Source organism: Phyllobates terribilis, unplaced genomic scaffold, assembly GCF_046119375.1.
Source record: "Phyllobates terribilis strain yellow unplaced genomic scaffold, ASM4611937v1 Scaffold_5__5_contigs__length_657084704, whole genome shotgun sequence".
In the NCBI taxonomy this organism is placed as follows: Eukaryota; Metazoa; Chordata; class Amphibia; order Anura; family Dendrobatidae; genus Phyllobates; species Phyllobates terribilis.
This window is the reverse complement of record NW_027362765.1, coordinates 183,655,777-183,666,820: the sequence shown is the minus strand read 5'-3', so window position 1 is coordinate 183,666,820 and position 11,044 is coordinate 183,655,777. Positions and strand designations below refer to the sequence as shown.

At 42.0% G+C, this 11,044-nt stretch overlaps 1 long non-coding RNA gene across 1 annotated transcript; it reads right to left on the bottom strand.

The window, feature by feature from the left end:
- Positions 1 to 8,852: 8,852 nt before the first annotated feature.
- Positions 8,853 to 10,698, bottom strand: LOC141271035 (uncharacterized). The gene is made up of 3 exons (XR_012321803.1): positions 10,629 to 10,698; positions 9,767 to 9,852; positions 8,853 to 8,935 (listed from the first exon to the last, which is right to left on the bottom strand). It is a non-coding gene; the product is annotated as an uncharacterized lncRNA (long non-coding RNA).
- Positions 10,699 to 11,044: the final 346 nt, after the last annotated feature.

Below are 11,044 nucleotides of genomic sequence, written 5' to 3'. Positions count from 1 at the left end.
AAAGTCAAAAGTTTACATACATTTCATTAGTGTTTGGTACCATTGCCCTTAAACTGAATGACTTGGGTCTAACGTTTGGGATATCCTTCCAAAAGCTTCTCACAATAGTTGGTCATTATTCGGGCCCATTCCTCCTAACAAAACTGGTGTAACAGATCCAAGTTTGTAGGTCGCCTTGCTCGCACCTGCCTTTTCAGCTTTGCCCATAAATTTTCAATAGGATTAAGATCAAGGCTTTGTGATGGCCACTCCAAAACATAGACTTTATTATCCTTGCCACATAATCTTCTTGATGATGCCATCTATTTTGTGAAGTGTACCAGTCCCTCCTACAGCAAAACAACCCCACAACATGATGCTGCCTGTCACCCCCGTGTTTCACAGTTGAGATGGATGGTGTTCTTAGGCTTTCAAGCTTCTCACAACGATGGTCATTATGCACAAAAAGTTAAAGGGGTTGTCCGGTACTTTTAAAAAAATGCCAGTGTGTTTTAATGATAAATACAACCTTCTTTCTAAGTACCTTGCGCTGCTGATACTGCCTGTGAGTGGCGCTATCGGTGGCCGCTCACAGGCAGCACGTGACCCCCAGCTGCAGCCAACGCTGACATCCACTGACGTCACAACAAGTTGCGGCAGCAGCCGGGTTCCCTCTTCCGTGTTCCACCAGTGGCTGCTGGGTTGTGGGCGGGGTTATTCCCCTGCGGCACACCCGACATCCACCGCGCACTCTCCCTGTCCTCATTCACTGGGAAAGCACGCAGTGGATGCTGGGTGTGACGGGGACCCCATCGCTGAGTCACTCCTCACTTGTCGTGACGTCAGCGTGGGGGTCACGTGATGCCTGTGAGCGGCCACTGATAGCGCCGCTCATAGGCAGTATCAGCAGTTCAAAGTAAAAAGAAAGAAGGTTGTATTTATCATTAAAACACACTGGCATTTTTTTAAAAGTACCGGACAACCCCTTTAAATTTTAGTTTCATCAGACCACAGGACATATCTCCAAAAATTAAGGTCTTTGTTCCTGTGTGCATTTGCAAACATTAATCTGGCTTTTTTATGTTTCTTTTGGAGTAATGGCTTCTTCCTGGCAGAGTGGCCTTTCAGCCCATGTTGATACAGTACTCGTTTCACTGTGGTTATTAACACAATCTTACCAGCTTCCGCCATCATCTTCACAAGGTCTTTTGCTTTTGTCCTTGGGTTGATATGCACATGTTGGACCAATACACGTTCCTCTGGGACACAGAACTCATCTCCTTCCTGAGCGATATGATGGCTGGACATTACCATCTTGTTTTTTACTTGCGTATAATTGTTTGTACAGATGAACGAGGCATCATCAGGTCTCTTGAAATTTTACCAAGGATGAGCCAGACTTGTGCAAGTCCACAATTCTCTTCCTGATATCTTGGCTGATTTCTTTAGACTTTCCCATGATGCTACACAAAGAAGCCGTGTGTTTCAGGTTTGCATTAAAATATATCCCCGGGTGTGTCTCTAATTAATTCAGATGTTGCCAAAAAAAACTATCAGAAGCTTCCAAACACATGACATCGGCAGTCCAGAATTGCTTAAAGGCCTAGTAATCTTAGTGTATGTAAACTTTTGACTTTGCAGTAAGTAATTAAAAATGCCTTAAAACATTCTCTCTCTCTCATTATTCTGGCATTTGGCAAATATAAAAAATTATGGTAATCCTAATTGACCTAAAACGGGAAAGGTTTATTCTGATTTCATGACAGATATTGAGAAAAACATGCATATGTGTCTTTTTATATAGTGTATGTAAACTTCTGGTTTCAACTGTATATATATATATATGTATTTATATATACATGTATACACTACCGTTCAAAAGTTTGTGGTCACCCAAACAATTTTGTGTTTTCCATGAAAACTCATACTTTTATTTATCAAATGAGTTGCAAAATGGTTAGAAAATATAGTCCAGACTTTGACAAGGTTAGAAATAATGATTTTTATTAGAAATAATAATCTTCTCCTTCAAACTTTGCTTTCGTCAAAGAATGCTCCCTTTGCAGCAATTACAGCATTGCAGACCTTTGGCATTCTAGCGGTTAATTTGCTGAGGTAATCTTGAGAAATTTCCCCCCATGCTTCCTGAATCCCCTCACACAAGTTGGATTGGCTTGACGGGCACTTTTTGCGAACCATATGGTCAAGCTGCTCCCACAACAACTCAATGGGGTTGCGATCTGGTGACTGCGCTGGCCACTCCATTACAGATAGAATAACAGCTGCCTGCTTCTTCCCTAAATAGTTCATGCATAATTTGGAAGTGTGCTTTGGGTCATTGTCCTGTTGTACGATGAAATTGGCTCCAATCAAGCGCTGTCCACAGGGTATGGCATGGAGTTGCAAAATGGAGTGATAGCCTTCCTTATTCAAAATCCCATATACCTTGTACAAATCTCTCACTTTACCAGCACCAAAGCAACCCCAGACCATCACATTACCTCCACCATGCTTGACAGATGGCGTCTGGCACTCTTCCAGCATCTTTTCAGTTGTTCTGCGTCTCACAAATGTTCTTCTGTGTGATCCAAACACCTCGAACTTTGATTCATTTGTCCATAAAACTTTTTTCCAATCTTCCTCTGTCCAATGTCTGTGTTCTTTTTCCCATATTAATCTTTACTTTTTATTAGCCAGTCTCAGATATGGCTTTTTTTTTGCCACTTTGCCCTGAAGGCCATCATCCCAGATTCGCCTCTTCACTTTAGACGTTGACACTGGCGTTTTGCGTGTACTATTTAATGAAGCTGCCAGTTGAGGAGCTGTGAGCCATCGATTTCTCAAACTAGAGACTAATGTACTTGTATTGTTGCTCAGTTGTGCAGCGGGGCTTCCCACTTCTCTTTCTACTCTGGTTAGAGCCTGTTTGTGCTCTCCTCTGAAGGGAGTAGTACACACCGTTTTAGGAAATCTTCAGTTTCTTGGCAACTTCTCGCATGGAATAGCCTTCATTTCTAAGAACAAGAATAGACTGTCGCGTTTCACATGAAAGTTCTCTTTTTCTGGCCATTTTGAGAGTTTCATAGAACAAACAAATGTAATGCTCCAGATTCTCAACTAGCTCAAAGGAAGGTCAATTTTATAGCTTCTCAAATTAGCCAAACCGTTTTCAGCTGGGCTAACATACTTGTGCAAGGGTTTTCTAGGGTTTTCTAAACATCCATTAGCCTTCTTACACAGTTAGCAAACACAATGTACCATTAAAACACTGGAGTGGTGGTTGTTGGAAATGGGCCTCTATACACCTATGTAGATATTGCAATAAAAACAAGACATTTGCAGCTAGAATAGTCATTTACCACATTAACAATGTATAGAGTGTATTTCTGATTCATTTAATGTTAGCTTCATTGAAAAAAATGTGCTTTTCTTTCAAAAATAATGAAATTTTTAAATGACCCCAAACTTTTGAATGGTATTGTATATGCTACGAAGAAAGACTGCTATTAAAAGCGGAAGTGTTAATATGTATTTTTAGATTTTTAGCACTTAACAAAATGCGGACTGAAGTTTGATAGATACAAGAAAATCTCAATAAATATAGAAGGTTTTTTTTTTTTTTATTAAGGATAGGGTAGAAGGATAAGGGATGAACAATATCAGGGACAGAATCAGTAGACAAAATCATAGTCAGGAAGAAATCCGGGTCAAATACCAGGTGATCAGTAAAAAAAGCCAAGTCAGGCGAGCAGTATGGATACAGCAGAGCCTGGTGACAGAGGCATTACCGAAAAGTCTGGGTAGAGATGTTACAGTCAGAAGGCCACAGGTAGATGGTGAAGGTCCTTCTTTACAGGTCCAGCAGTGATGGTGGATCTGCTGTACTCCGCTAGATGCGGAGCTTTTCCGTCTTTTAGATGGCACTTGGGCAACAGTGACAGCATGCAAATGCACGAGCTGCCCTGGATAGTCCACGCCGGCAGGATGATAAGATCCGGCGGAAGATGGAACCTAAGAGAAGAGAAATAAATACAATGTAAGTGATGGGACTCCATATTACATGATACTACTGTGCGGTCAGTGTGGCCGGCCGGACAACAGAGGAATCTTATTCACACAGATGTCCGGGGTCATTGTCAGCCATCATACATGTGACAATCCCATCACTGACAGATAACATCTGCTCCCCATGACTTATTCTCATCACTAACATCACACAACATGGAGATGATTCTCACACTTACCTCGTCTCTTTTTCCCCTTTTTCCCATTTTCTGAGTTTTGTTGGTCTATACTCAGATTCATTTCAGATTTTCTTTCCTCCTCAGTTGGAAATTCTGATCAAAGTAAAAAAAAACTCAGTAAAGAAATATTCTTATAGGATCTGCTTTGTGTACTGTATATAGAAGAATTGTTCTAGTCCTGTCCCCTATAGTCCTGATAATCTGGCATTACATTATTATAGGGCAGAATAAGTCCTATATACCGTTCATGACCTAATCTGAGGGGCATTAGATGTATCACTGATATGGAGCAGTAAACGCCCTGTGTGCCGCCACGTGGTGCATCACTAATGAGCGATATTCTACTATAGGAGACGATGTCTCCTTATATTGAAGAGAGTTCCTGGATGCTAAAACGTATTTAACAGAATCCATGAAAACAATTCCTGGAGAAAATTAAGGAAATAGAAATACAGTATGGGCCCATGGAAAATATAATTGGGATCCATGAAACCTGGACAACATAGGAGACCTAATACAGAAAAATCAAATATTTGAGCCTTGAATTCTCATTTTGGTGCTGTAGATACATACCTGATGATGGGGACGAGGATGGCAAGCTGTTTATAGCGTCGTCACTATCAGATTCAGAAAACGATTCTTTCTGCCTGTTAGGAAGAAGAAAAACATGTAAATCACAAGTAAATGCAGAAAAAAAGGGGTTGTTGCCTCACTAGAAGAACACTGACTAGAGGGTCTAATAGGACATATGACAGTCATAGTGAGGAAGGTTTTATGTTCCAATCTACCTTCTATGGATCAGAACGAAAAACATCTACCAATAATGGCAGGCATGTAATACTACATCTCTCCTACAGTATGAGCAGCTCTAATACACGTGAATGGCTGCAATTATGGGCTATTATCACCAGCGGTTTCTGAAGCCAAAAGCACAATGACTGCTAATAATTGATGCTAAATTTGATAATATGGTATTTATGTCCTATATTTGGTGTTGTGCACATATATCAGCCTGGAACTCCCAGTAATGACCCCATAATCTACTCACATTTCTGAGATATTTGTATTGGTTGCTGGGGTACACTCTGGAGGAGACTTCTGGTCCTCATCATTCATCATCTTGTTAGTGATGGTACAGAGCTAATCATGGACAAAAACAAGATATGAAATACATTTTTTTCTTTTAGAGGTCTTTTTTTTTTACATATTTTGGATTTATTGATCACATACTCACTTTAGAAAGCCTTTCAGAAGATGATGTAAAGTTCTGGAAGTCAAGGCTCTCATTGTTATCACTGGTGCCCTCCTCATCCTCTGAGACCGAATGGTCTATTTCAGAGTGATCTACAAAAGTAATGAAGTGTTAGTAGAGGTTGTTAGCATAAAACAGGCGTCATTTATCTCTAATATTAATGGGAACCGATTGTCACATTTTATGGAAGACAAGACAAACAGCCGCTTAGTCTAGATGATGTCTTCTTCTACTTACCGATAAATAAGCTGGTGTCCACATCTGAGGCAAGCTGAGGAATGTACTCTGGCTTCTGACCTAGAAGGTTGTCAAAATCTAAGTCACTCAGGAATGGATGACTCTTGATCTCATATGCTCCTCCTGTAAAAAAAATTGATGTGGACATTATCAGATACTGCCCCATATCTGAACAGTTTAACTTAATCTGAATTAATTACATAACTGAGTCAACATGAAGGAAGAAGACTGAAAGTCATAGTGTGGAGAACTAGGAATGGATGAGCTGATAGAGAAGTGTTGATCCTCATGGACATGAGTGATAAGTGTGAAAGGTGAATATTAATAGTAATATTAGTAGTATTATATCTCTTACCTGTCCCAAGTCTATCTGCAGGATTTGTTCTGAGCAACTCAGTAATCAGGTTCTGCGCATTGGGAGTAGGAGCGGAATTACAATCCCAAATTATGTCGCCTGTTATACAGAAAATGAAATCTCTTTACTGGACTGTAAGCTAAAGCAAAGTAAACACCTAAATCAATGTAACCGATCAAAGCAATGGTAGGATTATTCCACTTACCAATGACAATCCTGTCATAAAGCTCAGCTACAGAATCTCCATCAAATGGTACAGATCCCGTGAGAAATTCATGTAGGATTATCCCTATTGACCACCAGTCAACAGGTCTTCCATAGCCTTCTTTCAGGATGACCTCTGGGGCGATGTAATATGGGGTGCCACATAACTGGAAAACAACAGAAGAAAGAGATGAAAATGATAAAATGATTATTATAACAAGTTCTCGCCATAGAAACACAATGACAAAAGATAAAATATCAATGGAAACGTTCTCTATAAATGAAGAACGTAGAGAAGACACAATAGTGTGATGAGATTTCTAAAGAGCAAACCGTGTTCTTGTAAGTGTTACCCACCTCACGGTCCAGGAACTCCCTGGTGATGTCCTCCGCTAATTCCTTGTAGGTGTTGGTTTTTGGTATCATGACACCAACTTTTGAAAGCCCAAAATCGGTAACTTTTATGTGTCCAGCAGATGTAATCAGGAGGCTGTGAAAGAGAAGATGGTTTTAGCCTCAGACCATATGATAATAAATGATAACTTCCCCCCTTTATTATACTACGAGGGGCACTTACTTATCCGGCTTCAGGTCTCTGTGCACCACACCATAGCTATGGAGGTATTCCACAGCAAGAACCGCTTCTCCAAAGTATAAGCGGGCCAAGGGGACAGATAGAGGACCCCTGGTGCTTAGGAGGGTCTCACAGTCGCCACCTATAGAAGAAAGGAAATATGACCGGTGAGTGGTTTATACAGCAGATCACCATGATGTATAATGGGAAGTGAGTGGAGACATTGGGATAGGAGAGAATATAAACAGATATAATGTATAATAATATTAGTCTGAATCAATGGAGAAATGTCGTCCATGTAACTAATAACATAAAGTGATGTCACATCTCGTCTACAGCTGGAGAAACTGACATGCTCAGTGCGGACTTACAGGGAGATCACACAGACAGTGGCGTACAGAGAAATCTAAGGGCCCCATAGCAAAAGTTCTAATTGCATGCCCCTTCAAAAAAAAACAACATATATATATATATATATATATATATATATACATATATATATATATATATATATATATATATATATATATATAGACCCCTTAGTGTTCTCAACAGCAATACACTTTTTACGGTCATTTTAGGGTATGATGCTCCTAAAAATGCCCCCACCCACACACTGAATAAGATGTCCCCACAGTGATTCCTCCTTCCTGCAGTTTCATCTTACACATACAGGGAGGTAGCACCTGTCAGTATGATTCCCCCACTGAGTATGAGGCCAGTCACAGCCCCCTGCTCAGTATAATGGCGCCCACAGTTCCCCCACTTAGTATAATGGCCCCGACAGCCCCTCACACAATGTAATGGCCCCCACAACTCCCCACTCAGTATGATGGGCCCCACAGCCACTCAAACAAAATTAGGAACCCCATACAGAATGAGGACCCCTACACAAAATGAGAACCCCCACAGCACACGACTCAATATGAAGACCGCCATTTAGTGTAGGAGTATTCACCGTCGCCATCTCAATATGGGGGCATTCACAGTCCCTCATAGCCGCTCACACAGCACACCATTCAGTATTTTGGCCCCCACCTCTATGTATTATGGCCCCCACAACCCCCACTAATCAGCATTATGGCTCCACCAGCCTCACCACTCAGTATTATGGCCCCACAGCCCAAACACTCTGTATTTTTGCCCTCACAAGCCCCACCACTCCGTATTATGGGTCCCACCAGTCCCACCACTCAGTATAATGGCCCCCACCACTCACTATTATGGCACCCACCAGCTCCACCACTCAATATTATGGCCCCCACCAGCCCCACCACTCAGTATTATGGCCCCCACCACTCAGTATGATTGGCCCTCACAAGTCCCCCAATCAGTATCATGTCCCTCACCCACCCCCAAATCAGTATGATGGTCACACCAGAACCCCAATCCGTATTATTGGCTCCTTCCAGAACCCCATTCATTATTATAGCTCCCATAATTACTGACATTAACAAAAACCACTACTCACTTTGCCCCATTTTCCCTGGCACACTGCTGTGGTCTGTGCAGTGTAAGTACAGAGACTCCACACTACAGGTGCAATCTTTTGACGTCATCGCACCTGCTTTGCCTTTGTCTCCCTGATCCACCATTGTATTAATCGGTATCCACATTCTGAGGATGCAGATACCGCTGAAATTGTGATGACAGGTGGAGGAATGGGGCCCAGTGCTGAGTGGCGCCGGTCCCCATCCGAATCACGAGCCCCATAGTGCCCCTGCACACAGATCAATGATTTTCGGGTCATCTTGGTAATAGATAACCTATCGTAAATGCTCTGTGGGGATGTAACCATCCTAATCATCTTGTGGATAACCGTCCACGTGGATAAATCCTAAGCAGACATGGGCTGAATATACTACAATATACATGTCCTACCTCCTACATACTCCATGACCATACACAGGTGAGATTTCGTTGGAAAGGAGCAGAGCATGGAGACCAGAAAGGGACAATCAGCGAATGTTAGGATGTCCCTCTCCAGAAAGGCCCATTCCACTCTTTTTGGAGTGTCCAGGTTCCGCTTGGCCATTTTCTTCAAAGCAAAGATCTGGTGTGAGTCTTTATGGTGCGCTAAGTAGACGGCACTGGAGAGAAAGAGAATCCATGGTTAGAATAAATCTTTATTACAAGAACATCTATAGAAGTCATTATATAATGTTTTGTACTAATGTTTAATGCTAGAAGTCCGGCTGTCACTGGAAATCCATGTCTAGATATCCATAAAAGATCACTACATAGATCACCTATGGGAGGTGTCCACAATGCCACGTCCGCCGGAGCCCTCACCCAGGTCACATTACAGATGAGAGAATCTACCGAAATTATTCTTGGGCAGATTCACTACATTTGACCAGTAGATACGATTCAGTGCAAATAAAAGTTGGTCCAAATTAAAAGTGCTCCAATTGCCATAACATGACGTTAATTATGCTCCCGCATACCCCAAGACATAACCACATAATAAATGGAGGGGAGCGAAGGAGTTACAAAAAATGAAACCCATTATAGCCACTTGTCCTCTGTGCCAGTCTTTATTGCTGAGACCAGTGAGTAGACTCACATGGTCATGGTGGAGGGTGGGGGGTGCAGATGTCATTGACGTAAATTTTGTGTCACCCCTCACTTGAGCGTGTGTAGCCAATTACTCTTATCAGTTCTCTAATGGAGCCTGAAGAAAAACAAAGACCGGCGCCGAGGACCGGGAAGCTCTGATGGGGGTGGCAGTGTAAGAACAGATGAGGGTCTAGGACAGGCAGGTGTAATATATTATTCTATTTTAATCCCTTTCCTTAACAGTTTGTTTTCCTACAGATCATATAATTTCCCCATGATAACACTGAAGGGCAGAGCACAGAGGCTGGAGCATTGTCATAGGGAACCCTGAGAAATGTGGCTTATGCCAACAGAAAACTCACCCAAAATTTCCACTGCTGATCAGTTTGGATGTCTCATAGTCGCTCTCATGCGGCTGTCTTGACGGGGTCAATGATTTGATCACGCTCTATAAAAGAATAAGAAATGATATAAAGATATAGAAGATGCTGGAAAAAAGCTCCAGATGCAAAAACGTCTCCCTCCTATATTATGTCCCAGCTGATGTGCACTGATCCGATGTAGGAAACAAGCTGGACGTTCAACAAACACAGATGTAATTTAAGAGGAATCCTCCAAACACCAATCATCAAACATCATTGTACAGTGCTGGATAATATGGGAGATCACAGAGGAGAACCTAAAGGGAATCTGTCTGCAGGGTTTTGCTATATATTCTGAGAGCACCATGATGTAGGGGCTGAGACTCTGATTCCAGCGATATATCACTTACTAAGCTGTGTGTTGCTGTAGATTGTCACTAGAGGACTATCTGTCTCGTGCCATGTAGTCCTATTGCTCTGTATAACCCCGCCCCCACCACAGAGCTTTCTGCCTATGCACAGTGTACACAGAAAGCAGCCAATCAGGGGTGCAGGCGGGGTTATACAGAGCTCAGCATTCAGAGCAGAAAAATTTGTGATTTTATCACAACTGCTGCACCCAGTAAAGTAATCGATACATCGCTGGAATCAGGGTCTCTGCCTCTACATCATGCTGCTCTCAGATGGGATAGCAAAAACCTGGTGACAGATTCCATTTAATATAAATGCTATTATCTAACACAATAGTGTCATCTCCTCTTAGAATAGAGACATCCCATGGTTATATGGGGGATAATACTGGACCTGTCATTCACACCCCATAATCTGGTGATACACCCACATCTCTCTCCATGATACTTACACCGTCAGATTCTTGGATCTCCGGGATCTCACAGATTCTACTGTCAGCATCCGCCAACACAGTTGTTTCTAAAAGAGTGAAAAAATGATGAAGAAATAAAATGTATTAGACAATATTAATCCTACATACATATTACAACAATATAACTCAGAAATGACAAGATGTCTGTAAATGGGATTAATACTCATTATATAGGGATTCCAAATATGAGAACGTACGGCGCATCCATGAATAAATGTAATGGAAATGATGGAGGACTCCCCCAATCATCACATGAATGAGGAACCCCCCCACCCTCGCTGTACATGTGAGTGATGGTAAGAGAGCTGAAGCATGGGAGACATATGTAAATTAGCCTGGAAGTGCACTGGGGGCGTGTCACTGTACTCAGACATCTTCTTCCACGCCCCCAGTGC